At 39.3% G+C, this 16,533-nt stretch overlaps 1 protein-coding gene and 1 long non-coding RNA gene across 2 annotated transcripts in view; one reads left to right on the top strand and one right to left on the bottom strand.

Moving 5' to 3' along the window:
- RTL4 (retrotransposon Gag like 4) overlaps window positions 1-16,533 on the top strand; it is a 498,694-nt gene that overhangs the window by 422,047 nt on the left and 60,114 nt on the right. The gene's annotated exons all lie outside the window — the stretch shown is intronic.
- Window positions 1,692-11,184, bottom strand: LOC144308126 (uncharacterized). The gene is made up of 3 exons (XR_013374754.1): window positions 10,989-11,184; window positions 4,051-4,178; window positions 1,692-3,790 (listed from the first exon to the last, which is right to left on the bottom strand). It is a non-coding gene; the product is annotated as an uncharacterized LOC144308126 (long non-coding RNA).

The raw sequence follows: 16,533 nt of genomic DNA, 5'->3' as shown, positions 1-16,533 counted from the left end.
CCATCCCAGGACCCTGGGATCACAACCTGAGCCAAAGGTAGATGCTCAACCACTGAGCCACTCAGGTACCTGGAAGAGAGAGAATCTTAAGCAGGCTCCACACCCAGAATGGAGACCTACGTGGGGTTCGATCTCAGGACCCCAGATCATAACCTGAGCTGAAGTCAAGAGTCAGATATTTAACTGATTGAGTCACCCAGGAACCCTTCTTTTTGTTTCTCTTTTAATTTGTGTGAAATTGCAGTCAAATGGCAAAGCATTTGGGTCAGTTAAGAATCTTTTTCAATGCTCTGCACATTTAAACTGAATCTTAACTCTCGTCATTTAGCTAAAATCATGGCCTAGACTGGTAGTGGCTGAGTAGGAATATCAGACAGTGATAGAACATAATCACAAACTAAGACTGGAATACCTATGCTACTACTTACTAATAATTTGATTTTGGACAGTTTTCTCATCTGTACAATCAAGATAGTAATTCCTAGCTCATGAGCTGCCATGAGGGTTAAATGAGATAATTCAGGTAAAGCTCATGGCACCTACCAAATATGCAATAAAAAGAGAACTGATTAAAGCCAATGTGCTTTTGTATTTAACTAGGACAGGTTAAGTAACTAAACCATAGTTGTACACCTAATAAGGATAGAACCAGAAACCAAACCTAGATTTGTCTGACTCTAAAGCCCATGTTCTTCTTATTGTATATCACATTGTCTCAGTATGACATGCAAATAATCCATTGCATTGCAAAAGAAAGTTGCCTAGTAGGGGCTCAATAAAAAGATAGCAAGTTATAACCAATGTGATTCTACTATTTTTTAAACTGCAATATACTCCCTGATCCTCCAAACCTACACCATCCTTCAAGCCTTGTTATAGTGTAGACTTCAGAGCTGGAAGACAATCCCACACCATTTATGAAGGCTACTCCAACTAATTCACTGAAATGGAGGCAGACTAGAGCTCCAGGCAATAGTTGCCCTGCGCTGTCTAAGTCTAAATTCAAGTGCTGCCACTCACCATCTGTGAGACCTTGGGCAAGTTCCTTGACTGCTCTGTACCTCAATTTCCTCGTCTTTAAAAGTGGGGCAAAACTGGTACCACACTCAATAGAGTCGTTGAGAGGATTAAAGAAGTTAATACTTTCAAGTACTTAGGAAATACCTGCCACATATTCAGTGCTCAATAAACACTGTCTTTTTTAAATAATAAATTTATTTTTTAATTGGTGTTCAATTTGCCAACATACAGAATAACACCCAGTGCTCATCCCGTCAAGTGCCCCCCTCAGTGCCCGTCAACCATTCACCCCCACCCCCCGCCCTCCTCCCCTTCCACCACCCCTAGTTCGTTTCCCAGAGTTAGGAGTCTTTATGTTCTGTCTCCCTTTCTGATATTTCCTACCCATTTCTTCTCCCTTCCCTTATATTCCATTTCACTATTATTTATATTCCCCAAATGAATGAGAACATATAATGTTTGTCCTTCTCCGATTGACTTATTTCACTCAGCATAATACCCTCCAGTTCCATCCACATCGAAGCAAATGGTGGGTATTTGTAATTTCTAATGGCTGAATAATATTCCATTGTATACATAAACCACATCTTCTTTATCCATTCATCTTTCGATGGACACCGAGGCTCCTTCCACAGTTTGGCTATTGTGGACATTGCTGCTATAAACATCGGGGTGCAGGTGTCCCAGCATTTCATTGCATCTGTATCTTTGGGGTAAATCCCCAACAGTGCAATTGCTGGGTCGTAGGGCAGGTCTATTTTTAACTCTTTGAGGAACCTCCACACAGTTTTCCAGAGTGGCTGTACCAGTTCACATTCCCACCAACAGTGTAAGAGGGTTCCCTTTTCTCCACATCCTCTCCAACATTTGTTGTTTCCTGCCTTGTTAATTTTCCCCATTCTCACTGGTGTGAGGTGGTATCTCATTGTGGTTTTGATTTGTACTTCCCTGATGGCAAGTGATGCAGAGCATTTTCTCATGTGCGTAAACACTAAGTCTTATTATTATTACTATTGCTATGATTATTTCTGTTTGTTTTGACTTTCCATAGCACATTTTTTACCGGTATGAGGTTACATGTAGTTTTTTTGCATAATTATGAAGTGTTTTCTACTGATCTGTTAGGTGTATATCATGTCTTCTCAACTAGATTAAAGACCCCTAGCAACAGAAAACATTTCTTGAGCTTTGGATCTCTCATAACAACTAGCTTAGTGCTGGGCACAGGGTACTTGATGAAAATATTCTTGTGTATAGAAATTGCACATAAGCCTCAGTGGAAAGGACAGTCAGAAATAATCTTTGTTGTCTTTTAAAATAACTTAGTGTCCTCACCACCTCCCATTGCTCTACAGTGAGCCACATAAAAGCTTTCAGCCCTGACAACTAATGACCAAATCCCCGAGAGTTCTGTGGCTTGCTTCATGGCCTGTGCTTCATGATTCTCCAGGATGCAGGGCACAGAAGCAGAGAGAATGTAATTGACAATTCAATCTTCTGCACACAAAACCTGCAGGGATAGACTCCAATGGTCCTCAGCTGGATGTACCTGGTACTGGTTCTCTGCAATGTAATTTCAGGAGAGGTCTAAAAAATGATGGAAACACCTCAGGATTTAGGTATAGAAAGTGGGGAGGAATGGGGCTGGTGGATAATAGAGAATGGTTTATTTTGGGAAAATAACCTGCAAGTTTCTTTTTTTCCTTAAGTTTGAGTGGAGGTTTGCAAAATGGAGGAGGCTGACAACCCACACAGTGTCACCAATCCTAGCAAGCAGAAATTGTGCCATCATCTAAATTGAGGCTCTGGAACTAGGCAGCCTGCATGTGAATCCTGGCTCTGCCACTTGATAGTTATGTGACCTTTCTCTTTGGAAAGATGAAGCAAAAAATCAGAAAGCAGATGCTGAGGTTAGGAATCTAGAGGGCTTTGGCTCAATAGTCCCTAATGCTTTGGCCCATGGTATTCTGAGATGTGGCAATGTCACCTGCTGTTCTCACTGTAAGCTATTGCTGCTAGGGAGCCAAGACCTTGAGAAAGCCAAAACAAGTGTTTTCCCCCTTACCTTTATAGCATTGTCTAATTAAGATTACCTATAGCTATCAGCATAACAGCAAACCCCGCAGTCTTAGTCAAAGGTAATTTTATCCCTTATGTCCATCCATGGTCTATACATTTCAGATCAAGCCTCACTTCTCCAGAATCATCATTCATCTCCACTGCTCTTCAGTCTTCTGCTTTCTCATTTACCTTTTGATGTTGCACTATAAAGATATAATAATGCTTTTTAAAAATTTGGGGTGGGGGTACACACAAAGGATGGATGGGTTATACACACACACACGCACACAAACACAGCCTCACAGTGGACATTTTTGTGAGCCATTTAAATTGATCATCCACATAAGTCCAAGGAAGCAGACCATCACTTATCCATCTTACTTTGTACTTGTGAGACATGTTCCAATATTTGAGGTAGGGAAGAAAAAGGAATTGTTTTAGAACATCATATTTTTATAAAAGTAATTCCTTTGGCTCTAGTGCCAATAAAAACCCCCTGTGGCTTCCTCATTATCTATTCCCCTGGTTTTCAGAGTCACCCATGAAGGGAGTTATTAATCCAGAACACGTAGCCACATGTTGGTTTATCCATTAACTGAGACAAACCTTCAAAACCATTTGAGCCACAAGTAGACTTCAAACCTTCTTTCAGATGGACTCTTCCAGATCATGGCACTTCTGACAGCTCCACGGGCCTCTTGGTCTAAAACTGAGAGATAAAGCAATTCGAAATTATAGGCCCTGTCCATCAGCCTGGACCATACCCCAAGGAAGTCATGGCATCTGGCTTGGCCCTTTTTATTTCTCCTCCAAGTTAAACAGAGTTCATGAAAGTCTTTCCTTTATGGCAATAACTCATTATATATATATATATAACACTTCAAAGTTTATTAAGTGCTCTCAAATGCTTTATAGGACTAGTATTTGCACCATTTCCTAAGAATATTTGTGTCCTGTATAATGACTCACCAAAAGGTCATTACTTTGGAGAAATCTGTCAATGGTCAAGTGTACAAAATGTCTCTGTTATGGATGTCAGTCGGCCTCTCTTCCCAGTTCTTCCAGTGCTTGCTCAATGAATTTACACATAAAGTGCCCTTGGGGGTAGAGACAGAGGTTATGCATAGCATCAACTGCATGGACTCCCCATTATCAAGGCTGAGTTGGCTACAGTCTCTTTGAGTTCCCACATGCCAATAACAGAGGCCCATTCTGAGCCACTAATAGGGCCCCATTCTCCAAAGTGACCAGGTAGCAGGCTGATTACATTGGATGCCCTCCACTGTGGAAGAGGAACCCATCTTTCCTCACTGAGAATGATATTTACTCTGATATAGATTTGCTTTTCCAGCCTGCAATGATTCTGCCAATACCACCATCCATAGACTTAATGAATATCCTTTCCACTGCCTTGTATCCTTTACAAGAAACTTATTTTATAGAGAAAGAAAGAAGGTGATAGAAAATACAAGACTCACTGATCTTACCACACACATCATTAACCAGATATCTTGGAGTTATCTAGTTAACCAGTTATCTAACAGTTATCCTGGCAGAGCAGTGCGATTACCTATTAAATACTCATCCATGGAATTTCCAGAAATCAAGATCTGAAAATTGCTATCTTATAGGACATGGCATATACTTTGAACTAGTGGCCAATAGTGCTGTTTCTGTTATAACCAGTATTCCAGTAACCAAGGGGTAGAAATTGGAGTGTATCTTTTTCAATATTATATCTAATAGCCCACTCAAAAAATGGTATGATTCTGCAGGTTTAGAAATTTCAGTACTCAAAGGAGATACACTTCTGGACAGAGATACGACAATATATCCACTATCTAGAAAAGAAGACAGCTATCTGGCTATTTTGGGCTGTTCATGCCACCAGAACAACAGCCCAAATGGGAAATTCTTGTGTAAATTATTTATTAAGGAAATGTTCTCAGGAGAAATCTGTGAGGAAAATAGGGAAGGGGAAGAAGCTAAGCAAGGATGTGTTTTCAGATGAAATCTGCCTTAACCTGATCCTACAGGCAGCTCTTGGCATATATAAATGGATCTTTCAATGAGTCTATCCTATCTTGACATAGAAAGATGAAGATTTTGTACTGTTGCTCTAATCAGTCATTGGCTGTGGTCAGCCTTGGGAATAGGGATCCCCAGGTTATCTGGGAGCTACAACTAGCCTGCTCTTTTGAACACCCTTTCGATGTCTTAAGAATTCCTCATCTTAGAAGTCCCAGGCTCCTCAATGCTCTCTAGCCAAAGACCACCAGGAAAACACCTTGCAAATGAATGAGTTGAGTTTATCACTCACTGCTACAGGGAAAATGCAAAGCGCAGGGAGAATATTAGAGAGGACTTATTAGAGAATTTGGGCTTATGATAGGTAATTTATTTATTTATTTTTTAAAGATTCTTATTTATTTATTCATGAGAGACACACAGAGAGAAAGAGGCAGAGACACAGGCAGAGGGAGAAGCAGGCTCCATGCAGGGAGCCTGACGTGGGACTCGATCCCGGGTCTGCAGGATCAGGCCCTGGGCTGGAGGCGGCACTAAACCGCTGAGCCACCTGGGCTGCCCAGTTTTGATTCTTTATAACTAAAAACTTTAATCAACATGCATAGGCTCCACCCTTATAACCCAGCCCCAGGACCATATAGATTGCCACTCCCCATTTGCTCATAAATGAAACAGGAGTGACTAAGGAATTCCTTAATCTTTTGGAAGAGTGAATTGTCTTCATAACTCTTTTAATATTGATGCACTGTCATATTTGAGGATCAGAATGGGACTAACATCTGCAGGGAATCTGATAGAGCCAGATATTAAGGCATCTGGATTTCTATAGGAAAGAATCAGACTCACTTTTTATTCTATTAGCTAAAGACCTTCTTGGCCATCCCTACCACCACCAAGGTAAGAATAGATGTAAAGATGGCTAAGAAATGAGACCCTGCATGACCAAGTGCAAGACTACGGATGTAGATTACAAGAGGAGATTTTATTATCGGCAGTTGTTGGAAAAGGCTTTATGGATGGTAGGAACAGAAGGGAGACCTTGAGGCACAAGTAGACTTTGACCCAGAAGCAATGAGAGAGGACACTCAAATGGCAATACTTAGCTCTGCTTTCTACTTTTGACCTTTGGCTGCTAGTGACCCTAGGCTCGCTGCTTGTAATGACCTCAATAGGTCAATATGACATGGTCTTGATCCACGTTACTGACTCCAAATCACAGAATTCTGCACCGGATCTTTCCTTCCTAGAACATAAACTTCATAAAAGCTGGAACTTTTTTCCTTTTCCTGTTTTGTATAACTAGCTCCTTAAATAGTGGTTGACACATAGTAGACCCACATTAAATGTTGAAGGAATGGCTGAATGAGTGAATGGCTGAATAAATAAATGAATCATTCCCAATACTCTCTCTTCATGGAAAGAGACAAAACAAAACAAAACAAAAAACAACAACAACAACAAAAACTAAACTAAACCTGCCTAGCTAGCTTCACCAATTTATTTATTCTGTTGCTTTTTCTCTTCCAAAAACATTCTACTGCTCCCCAGCCCTTCATGAATAGCTTCATTTCTTAGGATCTCTGCTTGCTGCTGACAAGTTCTTCTGTAGCTTTGGTTGAACTCTTATTGTGCAGCCAGCCCAAGAGACACTGAACACAGCTCTGTATTCTAGGCCAATTATACTCAGCTGGACTGAGGTATTAATTAGGGCACAGACAGGAAATATTCTATCCAATGTTCTGCAGCTTAAGGAGCAGGTTTCCTCTGAGTCAGGAACTATTTCCAGGGACCAGAGAGGAGATACATATAGCTCAGTTTAATAGAATAAGGCTTGATTCTATAGTCAATAGAATAGTCAAATCTTACCTCCAATTTTTTGAGGGGGACAAACTTCATGTTTACTCTAGCTATAAGAACTGTCAGGTGTATTTTACTCTGACAGTAATAACTGATTATCAGTTTTCCTTAAAGCTGTCCACATTTACCTAGAGGTTTTACATGGGTACTTTCACTTGGATACCTCTTGCCCAGTCCAGAACACAGACATTTAGACATACAGACACATCTCCCTGTCCCTGTAACTCTCCAGATCTCTTGCACGGTCTTGTTACAATAGTTTTGAAAACAAAAAGGGCCTTAATAGTCTCTGTGCCCTGGGGTTTTTAGTGAGGTTTAGGGAATCCAGAGAGCTGAGCTAAGTTGCAGGACATGGGAAGGAAATTAGAAAATACAGGAAAATGATTAGGGGCTGGAAAGAAGGTGGCCAGAAGGTAGGTGCAGGAAAAAAAAAACAAAAAACCTCTCACTCTACAATTTTGTTTAGGGACATTACTGGATGCTGCCATCCAAGGATTTGTTTTAAATTGACTGCAAATAGATCAAAGTGCCTGGCTTTGCCATGTACTTCCTGTGTGACCTTGGGCATGTCACTTAAAAATCTCTGTACTTCAGTTTCTTCATCTTAAAACGAGGATAATAACGGTACCTACATTATTGGATTGTTGCGAGGATTAAAGGAGTTAACATATGTAAAGCACTTAGAACAGTGTTTGGCACATACTAAGTACTATATAAGTGACAGATATTGTTGTTTTTATTTTTATAATTACCATTATCAATTGAGAGTACTTTGAATCATTCACACAATTCCTCTCTACTCCCTAGAGCTATGAGCTTTGAGAAGTATTTTTATACCAATTTGCTTCCTTGCATAGACACACAAGTGCTAAGCATTTGGGCATTTGGAATTGGAACAGAGGCCAGGTACAGGACTAAGGTTCCAGGGTACCTAGAAGTACCAGGGAACAGCAGCTGCGAATAGGTATATAATATTAGGTGAGGGTTTGTTTCATAAAGTGTATTTTTTAGCTAAATACCTGCCTCAATGTACCTGTTAGAAATTCCCCAACACAGAATTCAAATAAGAATTCTGGGAGTAAGACCCAGAAATCTACATTTTAAACAAAGTTCCCAGACTGGGTTGCCAGATTAAAAAAAAAAAAAAAGAATCCAGTTAATTTTGAAGTTCAGATGAATAGTGAATTACTTTTATTACAATTATGTCTCAAATATTGCATTCATCATAGATATACTAAAAACTATTTGTTGTTTATCTGAAATTCAGATTTAATGAGGCAGCCTGTATTTACCGGCAGAATACACATCATTCCAGTGTACTCTCAGATTAAAGAACCACTTCTTTAGAAGAATGTGGGTTCTGGGGAAGCTATCTTTTTAGGAGCTTATGTCAGGGGCTGCAGAAAGGCTTAGTTTTTTTTTTTTTTATTGGTGTTCAATTTACTAACATACAGAATAACACCCAGTCCCCGTCACCCATTCACTCCCACCCCCCGCCCTCCTCCCCTTCTACCACCCCTAGTTCGTTTCCCAGAGTTAGCAGTCTTTACGTTCTGTCTCCCTTTCTGATATTTCCCACACATTTCTTCTCCCTTCCCTTATTTTCCCTTTCACTATTATTTATATTCCCCAAATGAATGAGAATTAGTTATTGAAACAGGGGTATAGAGTGGAGGATTACTCAAAGAGAAATAACAAAGTGCTTGGTTCGCTAGAACTGGGGCAGAATCAGGGTAAATCATCAGGCAGAATCAAATTGACTTCATTTAGTTTGGCCTCAAGGTCTGCGTTTTTCCTAGAGCAATAGCTCTCAATGAGTTGAAAGTCAGGGGTGAGCAACTTTTTCAAAAAGCATGTCAAGTATTTCCAATACCACTTCCCTGCCCCTGTAGGGAAGGAAAAATATTTCACTCCATTCTTTTAGGTTCTGTACCTGGAGCCTGCAAATTGTGAAGAAGTGACAGAGAGTACAAAGGAGAGGGGTTGGGCTTATAGGTGCGGTAAATTATGGGAAAGTACATGGAAGAAACTAATGGAAGTTAAGGGTTATTTTGGTAATGTCTTTTGTGCAGACCCATCTTGTACCAACTTTCTATGTTTAGTTATAAGGGTTGTTCTCATAGTATGGAAGAGGGGATGAGAAACATTTCACAATGGGAAATTTATGTCTTTCTTTTAGGCAGATGGGGGAGAGCAAAGAGCTCTTCCCGTGTTTGCTGCTTCTTAATTGCCTTTGGCTCAGGATAATCCTTAGGCCAAAGTGGCATACTTTGGAATGGCCTATTCTGTTCCCCTTCATCCACATATTGAGGACCACTATCACAGAGCTTCAACCAGCAAATAGAATAGAAGGATAGGTCATTAGAAATGTGCCTATTGGGACGCCTGGGTGGCTCAGTGGTTGGAGTTGGCCTTCGGCTTGGGGCGTGATCCCGGAATCCGGGATCGAGTCCCACATCGGGCTCCTTGAAGGGAGCCTTCTTCTCCTTCTGCCTGTGTCTCTCATGAATAAATAAATAAAATATTTTTTTAAAAAAAGAGAGAAATGTACCTATGGTCTCTTATTGTGTCCACACTGACACAGCAGATAGTACATTTTTTTTCACTATAACCCATCCAGCCCTTTTCCACCGCAGTCCCACATATTCTTCTATTTGTACAAATAATAAGCAACTATTACCTTAGCATCTCTGTGGCCATCTCTTTCATCATGGCTATTGCTAAGGTCTTAGTAGGCACTAGTGTGCAGTATTGCTTATTACTTTGAAGAGACTGGGTAGAGAGTTGGGTCAGTTTTCCTGAGGCAGATATATTCTGAAAATTTCCCTATTGCCATCATGTCAAGTGTGGGCTGCATTTACAGGTCTTACATTCCAAAGCCACACACCATCCATTGCACAAGACTGTTATCAGGCCAGTACAGCCAGATGCTACCTCCTGCCTGCTATCTTATCAAATTTTCATTATGACCCAAAAGTCAGCATAGAAGAGCCTCCTTTCTGATGGATTAGGAAACTGCTTATTTTGATGAGGCTTATTCTCCTCAGTTCTGCAAGGATAAAAGGAACACCATTTCATAGGAAGGCCTGACTCAACACTGGCGCCAGTGACTCAGTTTATTTGCTATTTCTTCCCACCAATCCCAGGTGTTATGTCAAAGGGATGTTTCCTGGCCAAGAAGAACAGCTTTGTCTTAGCTTCTTCCCTCTCCTCCCACAGCACCACCAGAAACTGTTCCGTCGAAGGATAATAGACCAGAGTGCATAACTTCAGCTCATTATAAAATGACATTTCAGCCATTCAAGAGATCAAACGGCTACTTATAAAACAGAATGGAGACCATATAGTAGCCAGCCAGGGAAAACACACACATGCATATATACACATACTTTTTTATTGCAAAACGTGGCATAATTGAGGTCTATAAAATGCATAGATGAAAACAAATATTATATGCCCAACTGAGAAAGTCAGAACTCACATTCCTCTTAGGAACATGCTTTAGCATTTCCAATGGCACTAGCCAGTTTGTCTTGATTGAGAGTTATTGGTGTCATCTTATCTGTCCCCATGCTCCACTGGACTATGAACTCCTTGAGGGTAGAAGCATGTTTTATTCATCTTTGTTATTCATGTCCAGCCCTGATCACAAGTCTTGGTTTAGAGGAAGCACCTTATAAATGCATATAAAAATAAGAGTGCTGGCAGAAAAATAAAGAACAGAAGAGGAAGTGCAAGTGCAGGGCAACTTTCAAATCTGTACTGAGTATCAGTAGTTGAGCCTGAAGCAGACGAAAGTAGTGATAAACTGGAGGAAATAGAAACAAAAGAGCATATGGATGGGCAGATGACAGCTTTGGACAGCATATAAGTTAAAAGTGGCCTTGCCCTACCAGTAAAAATCACAAGAAAACTCAAGCCCATGGTCTAACCCACTATTGAGAAGTTATTTGTTTGGAGTTTTTTAATGGGAAGTCATTCATGAAGATAAAAACAATGAAAAGGAAAATATTATTTTATACCTTGCTTGGTTCTGCATCTGCATTCATGCTTATTCTCTCCTTCTTGCCTCTGCCAATGAAATCTTCTCCATACTCTAAAGCACATCTTCACATGTCTCCATGAGATTGTTGGAATTCATGTCATGTGTCTCGTTTAATCCAAAGGAGACCTTCTTTGGGAGAACCACAAATTATCCAGTTTTTTATGGCAAACATCAAGTCTTATTTTCTCTTCTGGATACTTTAAGAATCTAAAATAGTTCTGGGTCTATTACAGGGACTTAATAAATATTAGTTGATTATCTAATTTATGGTGGATATAAAACCAATCCTGCAGAATGTTGGAAATGGTTGCTCTCCTGTGGAAACAGATTTAATTTGGCTTCATTAAATACAAAGCTAGGCCCATCTCATGCCAAATGGGCATGTTACCCTTTGGATATTGTTTTTCACTGCCTGGTAGAACAGTGATTCTGTTATGATTAAAGAATAGAAAACGTATCTACCTCTACCTCTAGTGCAGGAAATTTGAATAAATGACACAAAATTCCTCTGTGAGATGGCTGATGGTTTATATTTTCTCTTTAATCAAGAAAAAGGGATTAGAAGCTATGAAGAAAACTTTAGATCCCATGTCCCTTGAATGTTAAACAACAATAACAGGAATCTGGCTTATTTCAAAGAACAGTCAGAGGCCATACAATGATGAAGTACTAAAGGCGGGAAAGAAGAAAAAAAATGGAATAAGGACATTCTCAGAGAGCAGCTAATCAAAAGTAGGAATAAAGACTCCTGTAAGGGAAGTAGAGTCCAGAAAGTAAAAGCTGTGGAGAGATGAATAAGAAATTCTGCCAGATTTAAGAGCCAGAGACATCTGAGGATTTAATTAAGTTGTTACATTATTGACCTAAGGAGTAAATTCCTGGTTGAAAGAGGAATTCTTAGGAGACAATGAGGAGAAACTACCCTGAGATTGGGATATTCTAGGAAGAGGAGCCCAAATCCCAGAATTCTCAGCATACCCAATGTAGGACAGGTGTGGTAGACAGCGTTCTGATATTTCCAACATATCTCATTTTGTACCTTTACTATGCATATTATCTTATTAAAGGCTCTGAGAAGTGCTGCAGTTATAAAACATGTTCGTCTTTATTACACCCATCATACCCCAGTCATATAAGCAGAAAGGTTTTCCTAGAGGAATATTTTATGATATACTGTGGATCACCATTGGGAAAGTGCTCTCAAAGACTGAGAAATATTAGTGAAGGGGCCTCTGGAAGTCATCCAATGCAATGCAAAACCTGCATTTAGGGTTTATTTGGATTATGTACTAGTATCCATTTCTGCTATTCTTTAGGTCAGAAAGGAAAAGCAAAAAGCAAACCTTTCATTATTGAAAGGGCCAGTATAACTATATAGTAAGGAACACTGACATTCTATAGCCCTTTATTTTGACAGTAAATGTACAGAATGAGATTTGAAATATGCAGCCTTACTGGATTTATTTTATAATGGAATTCATCTTTCTCAGTGTCTTGAGGGACTACAGTATATCAGAATATAGTTTGGGAAATGTTGGTCAATGAACTATATAAAATGTGCTTTATAAATTTATTACATTAACACATATGTCTTCAGTCTTGAAGACCACGGAGGGAAGAGATTGCATCAAACACACATACAACTCTTCTAGGCTGTGTTTTGCTGGGACTGGTGAAAGGAATTTCCCATTGGAACTGTGTTGGAAACACATGCTTTATTTCCAATAGCAAGGAAAGGACCTTCTCCCTTCACTACTGATGAAATGAAGTGAAGTTTGAGAAAGTGAGCCAAATATTTAAACTCTCCACTGAGCTGGCACCTATATACTCCAGCATGCTTTCCAAGCCCTGTGTGCAGCCCCTAAACAGCTATAGGTTATGCTCCATTATTCAACCAAATAGCCCAGAAAACTTCTCTGCACAGCTAAGGTTCTGGCCATGATGTGTTTTGAAAGATGTAACCATGAAAAAGACACCAGTGTTAGGCCAAAGAATGTAGGCTTAAAATCCTAGAATTTTCCAGTTGATTTTGTCACATTGAAGAGATTGGCACAGGTAGAAGCTGTCTTCATAGACTTCTGAGGAGTCTCTTCAGAACCGGGACTCTTGGCTCATCTGAGATTTGAAACAAGCACAATCATAGTGTTTTCCAACACATCTGGCTTTATTCTTGCTATTCCCATCTTTTTTAGAAGAGGGTTTCATTCCTAAGAGCAAGTGCCCCAATTGTTTAACTCCACAAGAAGAGATGCTCTGGCTTAAAAGTGAAATCTCCAAGAATATTAGAGCTGAAGACCTTGCACAAGCGTCTAGCCTTGTTACAGCTCAATTTAATCTCAGGAAGAACTGTATAAGAGTGTTGGCTTTGCAGGGGAAAAAAACCAACGAACTTCTTCCTTCCAACTGTGGAAATAAAATATGATACTCAAGTGCCCACTCATTAGCCAAAAACACTAATTAAATGACTGTGTCACAATCACCAGAGGGTCTTGCTTAAAAATGTACATTCCTGGTTTCCCCTGCCAGATGTATTGAATCAGAATCTTTAGAAGTGGAGTGAAGAATCTAAAGTTTTAAGAAGGTCTTCAAGAGATTCTGATGCATAGCCAGGGTTGAAAACCATTAGATTAGATGATTTACAAGATCTCTTCTAGACTTAATTTTTACAGATTCCTTTATTTTAAAAAGATAGACATAGATCCTCCACCTACCATGTGTCAGGAATCCTCCCAGACTTGGGAGCCTCTCAACCAAGATTCCTTATCCAAACCACAGAAAAAGATTTTCGTGACTTTTTTCAATCCTCCCAAAGATGATGCATAAAGAATATTGTTATAGGTGCATAGAAGAGAAGTTAATGCATTACATACAATGGCTGCCTTAGGGTATTAGGGCTTAGCTCTTTCATGGTTGCTAGAGAAAACTAGTAGAGAGACAGTTTGTGAGGGATAAAGTGTCTAAAATATAATGTATTTACACTGTAGGTAGTTCAGCTACATAATAGGGCCACCAGCTGCCAGACCTTCCAAATGCCTGTGTGGTATGAAGTAGGCTTCCCTTACTTCTCCCCCACCTATATCAGAAACATATAATGATCAATAGATAAATTACCATTGAGATTCTGGGGTTAACTTGTTACCATGGTACAGCGGTGTATCCAGAATAAAGCAGTAACCTTAAGAAATTTGGACTTTATTCAAACATAAAACCATTGAAGAGTTTCTGACAGGATGAGTAAGGGGATCAACTATACATTTTTCTAATATCACTCTGACTACAGGGTCAAGACTGGAACGGAGAAGGGCAAGACTCAATGTTGACAGATCAACTTGTTAATGAAATCATTATTGAATTAATGTGTTCGGAGCTGCAAAGATAAATGAAATAATTATGGCTTGTGTTAAATACTATGAAGAAAAGAGCCAGGGTACTATGAAAGAGAAAAAAAGGAGGGGCTATCCATTTTATAGGAAAGCATGTTGATAGAAATATAATGTGAGCAATATATACAACTTTTTAAAAAGCATTCTGGTTGTTGTGGGAAGACTGAAAAGGCCATCATGGGACAAGACTGATCACTGAGTCTTTCAGGGTTGGGGAATCCAGGCATTCAGACCAGGAGAAGAGAATGACTCAAGTACCAGGAACACCCTGAACTCCACATTTTAGAGAGTTGAGTCAAAGCCTTGAGCCAGAGATGAGCCCTTAATCAGTGGAAATGGTCCACAGAACCCTGTACAAACATACCCAGGGGGAAATGAAAGCAGCTTATAAACTTGACCTGACCTGGGTGTACACAACTGTCAAAACTATGGAGCTGAAAATCTAAGAGTTGTTCATTTTATTGTGCAATACATGATGCCTTGATAAGTTAAAACACTTATTCAAATGATTTGCCTTAGCCAACAGTACTTTTTGGTGAAGAACAAGATGTGAACACAACCATGTTCTACTGAAATTCTAATGCAAAAAATTTGACTTGGGTAAGGCCCAAAATTACTAAAGAGAAACCAACTATTTAGAGAGAGAGAGAATGGAAATGCACGAAGTGATTATATCATATCTGATTGTTTACGTGTTCACTAAAGGTTTTGCAGCTAAAACCTGTGTAACCCAATCTTTGCATGATTGAAATGATTTTCCCCAGATATCCAGATGGTTCCCACTTTCCACCCACCCCTGTCCCTCTTCCACCATAATAGTTTTCTCTTCCCATTCTCTCACCTTTGAGACTTCCAGAAGAAAATAATTTTTATAGCAGAGAAAAGACTTACCATTGGAAAGCTTCTCAGGATTGACCTTTGGGTTCAACCAGTCTCCCCATGATATTCACACACACTGGGAATCAAAGTCAATTGTGGGAAATCTATGAGGTAGGACTGACATATTGGGGTGTAGACTGAATCACAAACTGCCGCTGAGCAGTGGTTGCTGAATTCCAATTTGTGCACAGAATCACTGGCTCCCACTAGCTACTAACCTATCTCATTCCAAGTGAAAGAACATTTTGTAAGGAATATTGACTACGGAGATTTTCTTAGTGTCTTCCACTGCTTTTCCCTTTCCTTTTTCTCAACACTTATATTTTGCTATTTCCTCAGGTTTTCTTCTCATGCTACATAATCTCCTTGGGTGATCTCATCCACTCCTACAGCTTTAACTATGACAAGTAGGCTAGGGGTTCCTAAATCTTTATCACAAGTACAGATGTTTTTCTTAAGCATCAGACTCAAATATCTAAAAGCTTAAAAAGCTTATTGGGCAATTGCACCAAGATATCCTACAAAAACATCAAATTCAAAAACTCAGTAATTGAACGCTTAATATTCTTTCCTAACTCTTGCCCTAAATCTATTTTTTTCTTTTGAATTTTCTCTCTATATTAATGACAGTTCCCAGCTACCCCAGCTAGAAACCTAGGATTCATTCAACCTCAATTTTTATTTTTCCTTCTCATCATCCCCTACAACCGCTCCAGTAATTTTCTATATTTCATCAACCCTGTATTATAAATATCTTTTTTCTTTCCCTCATACTCATTCTTGCTATTACTGCCTCAGTTTAGACCATTAGCATCTTTCATCTGTTGCAATCACATCTGGAGGTATTACTTCAGTCCATTGTCTACAATACTGCTTCAATGATCCGTCTAAATATTTATTCATTTGTTTTTCTTTCTCAATATATCATGAGTTATTTAAGGGAAAAGGTCATATTTTATTTGACTTTATATCAACAGTACCTTGCAGAGTGTCACAGAGTAAGCCAGATGGTTGGATGAATGCATGAATGGATGAATTAGAGGAGTCCAACATCATTCCTGAAAAATGTTAGAGATGCAATGGCAAATAAAACAGAACTGAACTCTTTTCTTTCCTCATGGAGCCAAATCACTATCATACTTGATCAGTTCATTTTTTAATGCCCTTGTCTTTTTGTCTTTTCATCACTCTTTATTTTTTATTTTTTTAATAAATTTATTTTTTATTGGTGTACAATTTACCAACATACAGAATAACACC

This window comes from Canis aureus, chromosome X (assembly GCF_053574225.1).
Source record: "Canis aureus isolate CA01 chromosome X, VMU_Caureus_v.1.0, whole genome shotgun sequence".
NCBI classification, from domain to species: Eukaryota; Metazoa; Chordata; class Mammalia; order Carnivora; family Canidae; genus Canis; species Canis aureus.
Note: the sequence above shows the minus strand (reverse complement) of the source record. Positions and strands in the feature narration are given on the sequence as shown.